The sequence below is a fragment of the Falco naumanni genome, chromosome 5 (genome assembly GCF_017639655.2).
Source record: "Falco naumanni isolate bFalNau1 chromosome 5, bFalNau1.pat, whole genome shotgun sequence".
In the NCBI taxonomy this organism is placed as follows: domain Eukaryota; kingdom Metazoa; phylum Chordata; class Aves; order Falconiformes; family Falconidae; genus Falco; species Falco naumanni.
In genome coordinates this window covers 16,567,607-16,579,853 of record NC_054058.1, presented here as the reverse complement: position 1 = coordinate 16,579,853, position 12,247 = coordinate 16,567,607, and the positions used below count along the sequence as shown (strand labels likewise).

Genomic DNA, 12,247 nt, shown 5'->3' with positions numbered 1-12,247 from the left:
TAGTGTTTAAGGAATGTCTGAACCAGCCTTGTTTTCCTCTCTTGAAGGCCGGTTAAAGCCCATGCCTGGAGGCCAGCCGACTGAGCTAGCTTTGACACTGACTCATTGTGTGACCTGGAGTAAGTCACTACAGTTACGTCTACAGCATGCCGGGCAGAGATAGCCGCGGCTCTGAAAGCGGGGCTGGCACCACAGCACGGCTGCCCTTGCCAGCTGTGCGGCAGAGGGACTGGGCAGTGCGAATGCAGCTAGTCAGCTACTCTGCGCTGGGCAAACGCACCGCCTGGCTCAGAGGTTTGCTCGGGAGACGCTGTACAGTGTTACACTGTGAACGAACGAGATACGGCTTTCACCTTCATCCCTTGTTTTCTTCATTGGCACTGTAGAGAGCAACTGCTGTGCGGTAGGATGCAGTATTTGAGATTCTCTTAAGAAAGGCATTTTATTGCTATACTAGTGGTTTACTTGCTGGAGAGCCCTGCTAGAAGGCTTTTGGGTGTGCCTGTAAGCCTGGTTTTAGCAGAACTGTGAAAAGACTTTATTCAGTAGCAGTGGCAGTTTTTCATTACAGTGCAGTCTAGAAGCTGATGCCAAGAACAAATTCAACCAAGAGATGTGCTTGGGTATCTGAGGAACTGAGGAAAAAAATTAAGGAAAAAATTTACACATTCCCCCAGGGAATGGGAAGGGGAAAGTTATTATGAAAGGAACAAAAGGGCGATAACGCCATGCCTGTATGTAAACAGTGCCAGGCAAACTGGAGCAATATGAGTTCAGAATTGGAGGGAAATGAAAAGTGAGAGTTATCGTAGTGCTTGGGGCACAGAAGCTTAGGTGTAGGGTGCCATCACCAGTCAGGCATAGATGAAGGGTAGTGGTGAGGTCAGACATGATTAACAGTGTGAGCTGTACAAGCGATGAATTTGACTGCATCTAAAAGAAAAGTCTCCTTCAGGTTAGGTGGATGCTACAGACTGAGTTTCTGGCAGGGTTGTTATGTCCTGCTGCATCCACTGTGCCTGCTTTCCTCTGATAACATTTTGCAGTATTTCATAGACTGGGGTATTTGCCTTGCTGGCTGATCATTGTGCAAGTTGCGTGTGTGTATTTCAGTGGACATGTGCTTATCTGGTAAATTCCACGGTGAGGTCTACCAAGTAAAAATTAGTGCCACTGCCTATACACCAATTTCTGACTACTAAGTTGTTGAACGTTTCTTCCTGCATCTGAAGCTAAACACTCTGCGTACCCAAAGGGCTTCTCTCTAGCTCTTGATAAAGCAGTCATCTTTACTGAGTATACTGGAAAGCAGCTCCTGAGTCTATGTGTAAGAATTATCTGATGATACAGAAATCGAGAAAATGCAGCAGAAAATTGCATGTGCATGAACCTAATGAGTATTTCAGTCCAGTTAAGATACACTTACAGCTAAATCAGTGAGTGGAAGACCTCCAGGGAGAGAAAAATAATGCATTGTAAGCCTGCAGAAACTTAAGAATCTAACTTTCAAACCGTAATCTCTCCTTTCCTGCTTTAATGACTGCAATCGTTCAAAATAATGGGAAGACAAAGCATGCAATCTTTTCAACAGCTATGCTATTGCCACTGAACATGTATGGATTCCTCCAGCTGAGGCTTCTGTGATTACTGCTCATGCCAGGAGGTTTTCTCTTGCTCACATTTTACATAAAACATGCACCAGCTTCTTGTTTTTTTGTGATTTCCAGATACACACCAACACATCTGAGGTTCATCTCAGTGTTCAGGCTGGAGAAGTTCCTGCAGCTAATTACTTTTTCAGCCTCATGGGTGTGTGAAGTTTTATGGGAAGTCTTCTTGTCCACTTGAGAAAGAAGTTTGTTTTTTCTTGGTTTTCAGGCACTAATTGCTCGAGGTTCCAGACAAAATACACAAGACTGGTCATCTTGATGGCCACACCAAGCACCTTACCAAATACAGCATGGATGACAAAAGTGTGAGATGGCATCTTCTCTTCAGCACTTTCTGGGAGACTCAGTTTTATCCAGCCTTCTGGAAGACTCTTCACAGACAAATTTCACTACTAACCCCTAGACCGCAGATTCTCAAATGGAAGGGTGATGTGCTCTACCTTCCTCCTGCTGCAGTGTCACCCTATACTGCAGGTGGAGGCTCTCAGGCCTGCAGATAACCCCACCTCAGAGGATAAAGGGGCATCTGAAACAATCCCATGCACAGGAGGCAGGTAGGTCATTTCTTAAATGGCCGTCTTCTTTCAGGGGGGGTGAAACTAGAAACTCTAGAGAGAAACTGCTGGTGTGAAGCATTTCAGCCCTGAGCAGATCTCTCCGGCCAGCACAGCAGAGCCAAGGCAGTATCTATCCCTTCTACCAGTCCAGCAGTAGGTTCAGCGTGCAGGGCTTTTCTTACAGTATTTTCAAAAGCTTCACTGCGGGAAGGCTCAGGGGTGGGACAGCCAGTGTTTGACCCTTTTGGGGGGTACAGTCCGGGGGCATTTTGTACTTCATCTGCTGTGGATTAAGTCAATCCTTTGGTCACTGAATCTCTCCTCCTCTCCTTTTTAGGAAGGGATTGGAGGGGAATTTAAACATGGGGAGGAAGGTTACATTATTGATTTGACAGCTAGAAACTGTGCAGTGATTTGTCCCAGTACTGAACATAGTGTCATACTGAAGCTTGAGGTTTTGCCTAAAACAATTAGGCAAATTGTTAAGTATGTAGCAGTTCGGATACTTCAGACGGCTGAAAGCCAGGACTGCTTTGACAGTGTAACTATAATAGTTGGTCAGAAGAGCAAACATTTCCAAGGTAGATGCAACTTCTAACAGTAAACCCATTTTCTCAGCTTTTGCTGAGAAAGTGAATTTCAGCTTCCTCGAGCGAATAAGCTACCCAGACAAAAATGCCATTTTCTCTGCTTATACCTGTGTCTGCACAAGGTGCTTGTGCTGGCACAGCTCTGCCTTCAAAGGATTTTATCTCATCACAGCTCTGGCTGACACAACTGTGCCAGAAGACTCGGTAGCAGAGACCTGACCTGAAAACACCCTGGCTCAGCTTCGGGGTTAACACCCGACGGGGCATAAAGAGAGTGTCTCACAGAACCCACTTTCTGAGCTGTTGTGAAATGAGAGACATGCACAGCCTGGGTGTGAAATCACTGCCCTTTGGGAATGAGATCCCTTGGCTCTTTTAGCTGCTGTATTTTGGGGAGTGGGTTTGGTCTAGAGGAAAACTTCCAGGGCCTAGCAAGGTGCTGAATTAAAAAAAAAAAAAAAAATTTGGCTGTAATGTACATGGCTTGTTACTGTATTTCAGGGCCCTGCCTGCAAGCTAGCGCTGATACTGAGGCATGGGGCTAACGAGCACCATGCTGCTAAAATCAGATGACTTCCAGAGGAAGTTGAAATCTGGATTACTCTAAGGCGTTAACAGTTCCAGTTAATCATGGTGAGCCACTTAAAGTGTGGAAAACGAGATAGTAACGCTTGTGAGATAGTAGCAAGAATAACTGCATTAAAAACTGCACTATATTTATTACTCAGCAATGAGGCACAGGCAAAACCTCAGAACTGACGCACTGCAGATTTAGTAGAAGTGCTATTCATTGCGAGGGGCTTCACCTGAGAGTCACTGCCAGCGCTGAGCACGGTCCTGCCTGTGCCTCCACCCCTGGCACCCAGACACCCACTTCGTGCCTGTCATCTCAGGCTTGGAGCACATCTGCTCACCCCACTGAACCAGCCAAAAACTAACTGCAGTGCAACACCGTATCCCTACTTGTACCACACTGTGAAGGTGCAGAAAACTCAAAGTACCACCCGAAGAAGATCATGTAAGACAGTGTATGCTGTGCCTTCAAAATGCCTCTGACAGCTCTTGAAATACCGGGCTTAATGCCATTTATTGATTTGTAACCACGGAAACAGTATGTGTTCCCACTGCAAAGTCAGGGAAAAGCTCTTTCTCTTCATTTCCTCAAGCAGTGAATACTGTTGGAAAATACTCCTACTGGTTGCAACCTCCTGCGGCCTTCACAGGAGGTATGAGTGAGATGTTTGCCTTCTCAGAGGCTGCTGCGTTTTTCACAAAGGTGGAGAAAATCAACCTTTCCTTGCAAACCAGCCTGGAACAAAAAGGGCTAAGCTATTTTGGGAGATGAGAGATAAGCAAGCCAGAAAGCCTTATCAGACATTTGTCCTAACTTGCAAAGGTATTTTCTTTGATGAAAGTATCCAAACAGTTTGAAATGTTCTGTCAGATCAGATTTGTTTTCAGGGAGATCTCACTCATACACCATCCTGACTAACAAAACCCTTCTGCATTAGGTTCTTTAATAAGAACCTTCACTTTCAGGACTGAAGTGTAAAAAAAGGAGTCAACAAAACAGTCAATTCGGAAAACAAAGGCTGATGAATATCTGCCGAAGGACTGACGAAGATTTGAGGAAAGTGGGCAAAAAGACCAACTGTAGAAACTGACGCTACAGTGTCAAAACCCAGTTAGCCACCAAAGTTTTGAAGCAGGAGTACTAGACATAGAAGACAACCAAGAAAACCAAGGTATTTTGAATTGCATGGCTTGCATGCATTTCTTTTCTTGTAGTCTTAAAACTTGGATCCCCTGTTTAACCTGGGACACACTACAGCGTGACAGGCCAGTAACATGCCAGAAAAAAGTGTTTTGAATCGACTTGCCCTCTTTGCAAACAGTGCTTAAACAGCAAATGGTACCTTCCCTTTTTTGTCGAGAATTCAACATGTTTACTTTTAACATGCTTCTGAATGGAAACGTCCGCTTTTTTTAGACGTTATGGTCAGAAATGAAATACAACCAAATCATTTTTTCCATGAACAAAAACATTACCTGAAGAGTTTTGTCTAACTCTGCCTTTGCAGAGAAGATGGGATGAAGAGCTCTGAAGTAAATAAATACAAAGTTTTGAGTCAATACAAAGCCAAGAGTTAGTTGGCTGGACCTGGCTGCCAAACCGAGCCCCCAGGTCCACCAGCTGTGTGGCTCGGCTCCTGGAGGAGCACCGAGGCCTCCGCCGACCATTTTGCCATGCAACAGGCACAGGCCTGGCTGGTTTTACTGGGGTGGGCACCAGGCAGTTGATGGAGCACACCCGGCCCCACGGCGGGCGCCCGTCGGTGTGATCTCTGCCTCCCGCTGCGGCACCTCGCTGGCTTCTCGGGCCGTGGCCAGCCTCCCTCCCTCCCCAAGGAGCCGTCTGGGGGGGTGACGCTGCTTCAGCCCAGCCGGGGGCCGGACCCCGAGGCGCGAAGGTGGGCAAGGAGGGCGGCAGCCACGGGGCGGGGGCGGGAAGGCCACCGGGCACCCCGGGCTGTTCCCCCGAGGGGGGCTCAGCGACCTCGGGGGCTCGCAGCCGACGCCGGGCAGCCCCGCCGGCGGGAGGCCGCCCCCACCCGGGGCCCCGGGAGCGGCGGCGGGCAGCGCCTCCGGAGGCTCCCGTCGGGCCGAGGCTGATGGGCCGCGGGGGGGGGCGGCCCGGGTCCGGCGCCGAGCCTGCCCCGCCCTCCGCCCGCCGGCGGCGCCGAGTGACTGTCGTCGGGCCCAATCAGGGCGCCGGCCCGGCCCGGCGCTGCCGCCCGCCCCGTCGGGGAGGCCCAGCCCCGGGGCGGGGAGCGAGGCGAGCGCCCGGCGCGGCCCGGCGCGGCGCGGCCCCGCTGGGTCCCGGCCGCCGTGTGCGAGGCGGGGCCGCGGGCGGTGCAGGGCGGGGCGCAGGCGGGGCCGGCCGGGACGGGGCGGGGCGGCGGAGCGGCGCGGACCGGACGGCGGCGGGGGCTGCCCGGAGCCGGCAGAGGCGGAGGCGCGGCCGCCGCGGGAGGGCCCGCCGGGGTTTGGGCGCAGGTAAGGTTCGCGCCGGGGCGCCCCCGGGGCCCGGCCCCGCCGTCCGAAACCGAACCGAGCCCGACTGCCGCAACTTTGTGTCCCGGCGGGCAGAGCCCCCGCCGCGCCCTTCCCCACGGCCGCCTGGCGCGGGCGGCAGCGCGCACCGACGGCTCCTGCCGCGCCGTGCGGGCCGCAGCGGGGCGGGCCCCTCCCCTCCCCACCCCCGCCGCCATGGGCCCCGGCCGCCTGCCCCGCCTGGGGGCCGCGGGGGTCCCCCCGGGGAGCGGGCGCCGGGCGCTCCAGGCGTGGGCTGGGAGTCCGCCGTGCGCCCAGCGCCGCGGGTCCCCCGAGCGCCGTGCGGCAGCGGGGAGCGGGCCGCGGGCCGCTTTCGGGGCTGGCGGGGGTGCGGCCAGGGCTCCCCCTGGGCCCGGCAGGCACCGGCCCGCTCCCGGCCCTCGGGCTGCGGGTGGGTGCTCCCGCGCCGCGCTCGGTGCAGCCGAGCAGGGAGGGGGGAGAAGCGCAGTTTCGGAGGGAGGGTCGGTAATCAGCTCCTGACCCGCTGCGACTTAGACGCTGACGTCGCTTTTAGGGACTTTTTGGGGAGAGGTCGGCTCCGGTTTGATCTTTCCAGGCTTTAGTAGGACGCTTCAGTCACAAGTACCGCGAAACTTCGGTTGTGAGTTTTATCTTGGACTGACAAAGCTGCTCTGATTTAAGGCCTGGGGTTCTCACATCCTGTAATTATTTCTTCTAAGTCTGTGACTTCTAAAGGCTGAAATAGCAGTGCCAGCTCACACCCTGGCTGAGGTGCAGCTGTAGCAGTAAAAATGTGCTTTGCACCTACATAGTTATTTCTGTTGGGGGGGGGGAATAAGCTTCAGTGTTAAATGCTTCGCTGTGGTGTAACAACATGTGCGTGCTATGTCGTGGAAAGTGCTGTGCTGCCGATCTTGTGCAAAAATACAGATGAAGTGTTTAGGGCTCAGGCTTGGCTCTGTCTGAGCCTTCAGAGACTCTGCTGGCTTTCCTTATTTTGGCCCAAGCACAGATACTACCAACAGCACAATGTGTAAGCTCTGGTATGTATTGCAATGGCAGCACGATTGAGCAATACCGAGTGTCTCTGCATTCCAAAAAGTAAACAGCAAAAATGGGTCACAGAGTGAGAATATTCTCCATGCTTACATGATCAAGTATCGGAGAGGAAGATGTTCCAGTGTGCCAGCTCCAGCTTTACGGCTTCTGCTAAAGGTAGCAGCTATAGCTTGAGGATTTACATTTGTGAAGGACAAAAGGGACTTGTAATTATAATAAAAACCGTGAGTATGGGTTTCACTAAAACCAGCGTGCTCAGTGAGGCAGCATGGCAGGTCAGTTCAAGAGGCATCCAGGAAACTAAGGAAAACTGAAATCTTGCTAAGCTCTCAGTTCCGAATGCAGCAAGCATTTTGGCCTCTCGGCTTCTTCACATCAGTAAGAAATTAAGAGCCGAAGTGCTCCCTAGTTTGGCTTAGTACCTGTCCCGCGGGAGTTTTGACAATAGGATTTATTGCAGTTTCTTGAAAAGCTGTATGAGATAGATCAGCTCCTAAAAGCAGAGGGAGTTGTTCAGTTTTCTGGTGAGAATGCCTGTCAATGGCATGCTGCGTAGCTCATAAGTTAAGGTTGGTGTTCCTGTGCCGAGAGTATGAGGTTGATGTTTCTCTCCTCCCTGAAGGCAGTGGGAGCTCCACCTGTTTGCCTGGCTGTGGAGTGGGGCCCTTTGGAGCGGGTTCCCTCTTCAGCAGCATTGCTCCTGCTTTGAGGCACGCTGCCTTTGAACAAGGTGCTGTTAGGTATTGAGCAGCTACTAACCCTCTTAAATGAGGTAAGCGCGAGAACCCGAGTCCAAATGCATAGGTCCAGATTCAAGCACTTCTTCAGTTTTGGCGAGTTTTGCCCTGGGTTTTCAGCTGTTTGCTGGATTAATTCTGGGTTTAAGAGTTCTGCTGAAGAACGCTTAAGTTGATTGTCCTGTGCGCATGTGTCTGTAGCAGATCCATGCTCTGGAAAAAATGAGCGAGTAACGTTTCTGCTTGTCCGTGAAATGCAGGGTGGAGTGCCTTGAAGTCAGGGATATCATACGGGGCAGAAAGCTGTGGTGCATGTCATCTTTTTTCCCCCTACTTAAATGCAAATCCTGTTTCCGTTTTGGGTTGTGCTGCTTGTGCAGTGTAAAAGATGTTGCAGGAAGTAATGGAGTCCTGAGGAAAATGCCTGTGGAGATGTATGGGGAGACTTTGCTTGTGACATGTCAACATGAGGATAATTGTTAACATTCCTGAAATTACAGCCATTCCCGGGAGACTGAGGTTCCCAGGTGGTGCTGCCAGCCTGTCTGGTCCCATTTCTTGCTAGTGATGAGGAGGACAAAGTCTGGTCCCTGCTCACTGGTCAGGTCTGGATGGCCTGAGGACAGGCGGTGCTGCCTGTTACGAGGTGCATGGTACAGCATCCTTCAGGAGGTTTTGTGTCTCGAATCCATCCAAAAGGGGTTTCTGTGGTTTCTGTCTTTCACTGCTTCAAGGAGCAGTTTCAGTGAAGGGAAATTCCTTCCCCTGAAGAGGTTTAAAACCAAAGAAGATTTAGTAACTTTCTTGACAGTGGTGTGATCACATCAAAATATACCTTTGTTGTACTCATTACAAGGTAGCGTTGCTGTGAACTCGTTTGAATAACTAATTTTCTTTGTTGTGCTTTGCTTTATGTGTTTTCTGTGAAGGCGCAGGGAGCATGGAGAGCTGGTCAGATCACAAATCCGGTACTGATGGTGAAAAAATGTATCTGACTCTTGGCGTGGGGCAAGAGCAGCACGAAAAATAAATACCTGTGACTGGAAAGTCCACTAATCTGCAGTAGTTTTCAACAGAGAAAGTAGGAGCCCAAATAGGCTAGATTTAGGGAGGTAATGGAGCATCCTGGAAATTCCTGTGTTAGAGATGGTCAGTAAAGCCCCTGTCCTGCTGCTGAATTTGCGTGCTCTTCCTTAAGGTGCTGGTAACCTCTGGCTGAGCTTATAAATGGTGATACGCAAGTTAGGTTGGTATACCTGAGACAGGTTCTTCTCGTACTTACCTCTGTTAAATTCAGGCTTCAAAGCGAAACTCAAGTTATGTTGCTGCTTTAAAGCTGTACAATAATGATCTGACCTATTTCTGTCTGGCCAAGCCATGTCTGTAAACTTATAAATGTAAGGAACAGGTTTATTGGAAGGTTCAGGTGGGTTTTGTTGTGCTCACTCTTCTTGTGAGCAGCCTGTGCATACAGCAGTGCATTAAGAATACATAAAACCACTTAATACCTTCATAAATAAAACCACTCATACCTTCCTGTTGCTACCTACCCGTACCACTTGGGCTGAATAGTACCCCCCCTCCCCCATCTGTAACTGTGAGATCCCGTTAGCGACTTTGCTTTTGGATCCAACCCAGGAGAGGTAAACTACATTGCCTTGCCTCGTGTTTACTGTTGGTGTTTATACCCAGACATTTATTTAGCATTTATTTAGCCTCTAATATAAATTCCTACCCTGTCTTGACATACTGTAATTTTGTTTGTGTGCTCAGAGTCTAACTGTGTCACAGTGTCTCCTCAGCGGGTACACTGTCTCTTCCTTTATCAGTCTTTGCATTGGTGCTGACTTTTTTTCAGTTTTGAGTAGTAAGGGCATCAGCCTTCCCTGTGTCTCGGTAGGAAACTGACTGTTAGGGCTGGGGAGTTGACAGCTGAACAGGTGAACAGTGAATGGAGAAAGGGTGGCCATTTAACAGCAGCTTCAGAAATTGGTGAAGTTTACTGTTTAAATAGCTCTTTGAAAACCGCAAGTTTGCAGGCATTAATCTTGGCATAACATAGGAAAGGCTCCATGTTACTCCTGAGAGATTATTTCTCTTGCTCGGTGTGTAGAGAAGTCGGCATCCAATTCAGAATTAAAGCTTGGTCTTTCTTTTGTACAGGATGGTGTTTCTCTTCTCTTGCCATGGTGTTGTTATCTGCAGTTGTTACATGTTTCCAACTTCAGCAGATGACCATGCTAAGTCATAACACCTGTCTTGCTGTGTTTCTGGTGGGATCTTTGCTTTGCGTGTCTTCTTGCTCAGCTGTGAACACACCTTGAGACGCAGGGAACAATGCATACATTTCCAGCCCCCCCTCGCCCCCCCCCCCCCCCCCCCAATGACTTGTGTGTTGGTTCAGCTCAGGCTGAGGATAGTGGCCATTTGTTATTTTTCCAGTAGTGTTTGCTGCCAAGATAGTACTTTATTTCTGCTTAAAGGCTGGATTTTTCCGTTAATAATTCAGTCATCACACTGGATTTGCAGTTGCTTGCCCATGATGTGTATTGCCCTTGCTATGGGCATATATGATTTCCTGATATCCTTTAGCTTCCAGAGTACTTTGTTCCTCTGTGACTTCTGCTGTACATGAAGAAAGTGTGGTGGGTTACAGCTTTATCCTTTTTCCAATGGCTGTGCTTCTGTTTCTGTCAAAAGGCCAAGATAAACCAATTATGTAAAGAGCTGATTTCTTTTCTCTGTGGAAATATATTTAGATACAGGTCTTGCAGCTAGTCACAGCTATAGCTTTTCTTCTGCTTGCCCCTGTCTGGGTCACTTCATCATTAATGGGGGAGGCAGGTGGAGAGCTTGGGAAGGGCTTTGGCTGTGCAGTACGGCCTCGCATACCTGATGTATCCCCTGAGTGGGAGTCCTGTGCTTTCTTCCTGCTGAGCACTTGGCCTTTCCAGGCTGGTAGAGCTCATGCTTTATCAGAGCACTCTTCTCTAGAGGAGCTCTGTGGGGGGAACATTGTTAAATCTTACTCTCGTGCCTTGCATGTTGCATCTTCTCCCGTATGTTGTCTCAGGACCATGAGGAATGGCCCCGGTGAAGAATGGTTCTCTTTCTTCAAAAGCATGGTGCAAGTTGAAATCTTGCTAAAACTGCTGGGCAATGCAAAAGCCTGGCTCCCCCATATCACACGAGAGTACCTGGGCAGGGAGACAAATCTTCTGTCTAGCACTGGTCTGGAAACCTCTGTCCTAGTTTGTGTTAAGGTAAGGATGCTCACTTTCCCTTCTACCATTCTGCATCATTAAGCAGTGCGAGTTGTGTCAAAGAACAAGGACCAGAGGCCATTTAAGCAGTCTCTGGCTTGTGGTTTTTGAGGTAAGATAAAAATAACAAAAAAATGTCACTTTAAGCAGCCATTTGCATACATCTTGACGGTAATCATAGGCATAGTGTTGTAACTCTTGCATGAATAAAATCCCATTGAATGCCACCTGTGAACAGAAGGCTCTGAGATCCAGTACACTGATCCAAATGTTGATTTGTACTTGCATCTTTCTTTATAGGCTTTTTGCTAAATATTAGTGGATAACTTAAGGCTGAGATTTGAGACGGCTGTTGCAGCATCTGAACTCTAAACTGGAGAATCTTTGTGCTGTCAAAGACAGCTGTCTAATTGTCTCAGATTGGAAAAATCTGAAAACTACTAGCATGAATCAGCTATTTTAAATCAAAGGGTTGTCCTGGCTCTAGATGTGACAGATTTGGGAGAACAGTTTTATTTTCTTCTCTAACGTGTCAAAGTAAGAGGAAATGGTAGTGATTTGGTCCTTCATGCCTTTTTTCAGACTGATCAATTCTGAAACAAAAAATCTAGGGAAAAAATAACGGTGTATATTTTATATATGAGTGTAGAATATAATCCCAAAATAGTTTACGGACACTATAGTGGTTGTGAAGGGAGACAGAGTGTATGCAGTTTTTGGTTGGTAACAGAAAGATAGCTTTAATACTGTAAGACCAAACAAACTGCCCAACAAATAACTCCCCAACCTCCTCGTTTTCAAATCTTTCCCCTGTAAGTGCTCTTTTGTGAAAGACAGAAGCAAGAACACACATGCATTTACCAAACCAGCAGCAGGATCTGTTTTTGGGGATAAGGAAGGGCGGTGCTGTTTGTTGATGCCGCGGCAGCTGTGCACACAGCTGTCCATGTGCTCTGTCAGCGGGCATGGTCATGGGAGTCTGGTTCTCTCCCAGCTTTGTGGTTGGACATTCATGGGCCAAGGAGTTCAGCGTAGCTCAGTGTGAGTCCCAAGGATTTCAGGCCAACTTCTAAAATTCAGAAGGAAGGTCCTTAATGATAACAATGTCTTTCCTTGCTGTAAAGAAGAGTGGTTCGGTGAGTGACTTGGAGGCTGTTCTGTTGGCCTTTGCCCCTTGATGCAGAATTTGGCAAAAACGTCAGAGCTGGTTTCTCTGTCTGCAGCAGTAAGGTGCGGTTAAGGTTTATGATCACACTTGTGCTTAAAGAAGTGACCAAGCCCTGGCTCGCAGGCTGT

The 12,247-nt window shown here is 49.1% G+C and overlaps 1 protein-coding gene across 7 annotated transcripts in view; it reads left to right on the top strand.

Annotated features, from left to right (window-relative positions):
- Positions 1-5,772: 5,772 nt before the first annotated feature.
- The window catches only part of PPFIBP1 (PPFIA binding protein 1), a 119,446-nt gene continuing 112,971 nt past the window's right edge, over positions 5,773-12,247 (top strand). For all 7 annotated transcript variants that reach the window (XM_040594767.1, XM_040594765.1, XM_040594766.1 and 4 more), the window contains exon 1: positions 5,773-5,874. The gene's annotated coding sequence lies outside the window, so the exon portion shown is untranslated. The remainder of the gene's footprint in view (positions 5,875-12,247) is intronic.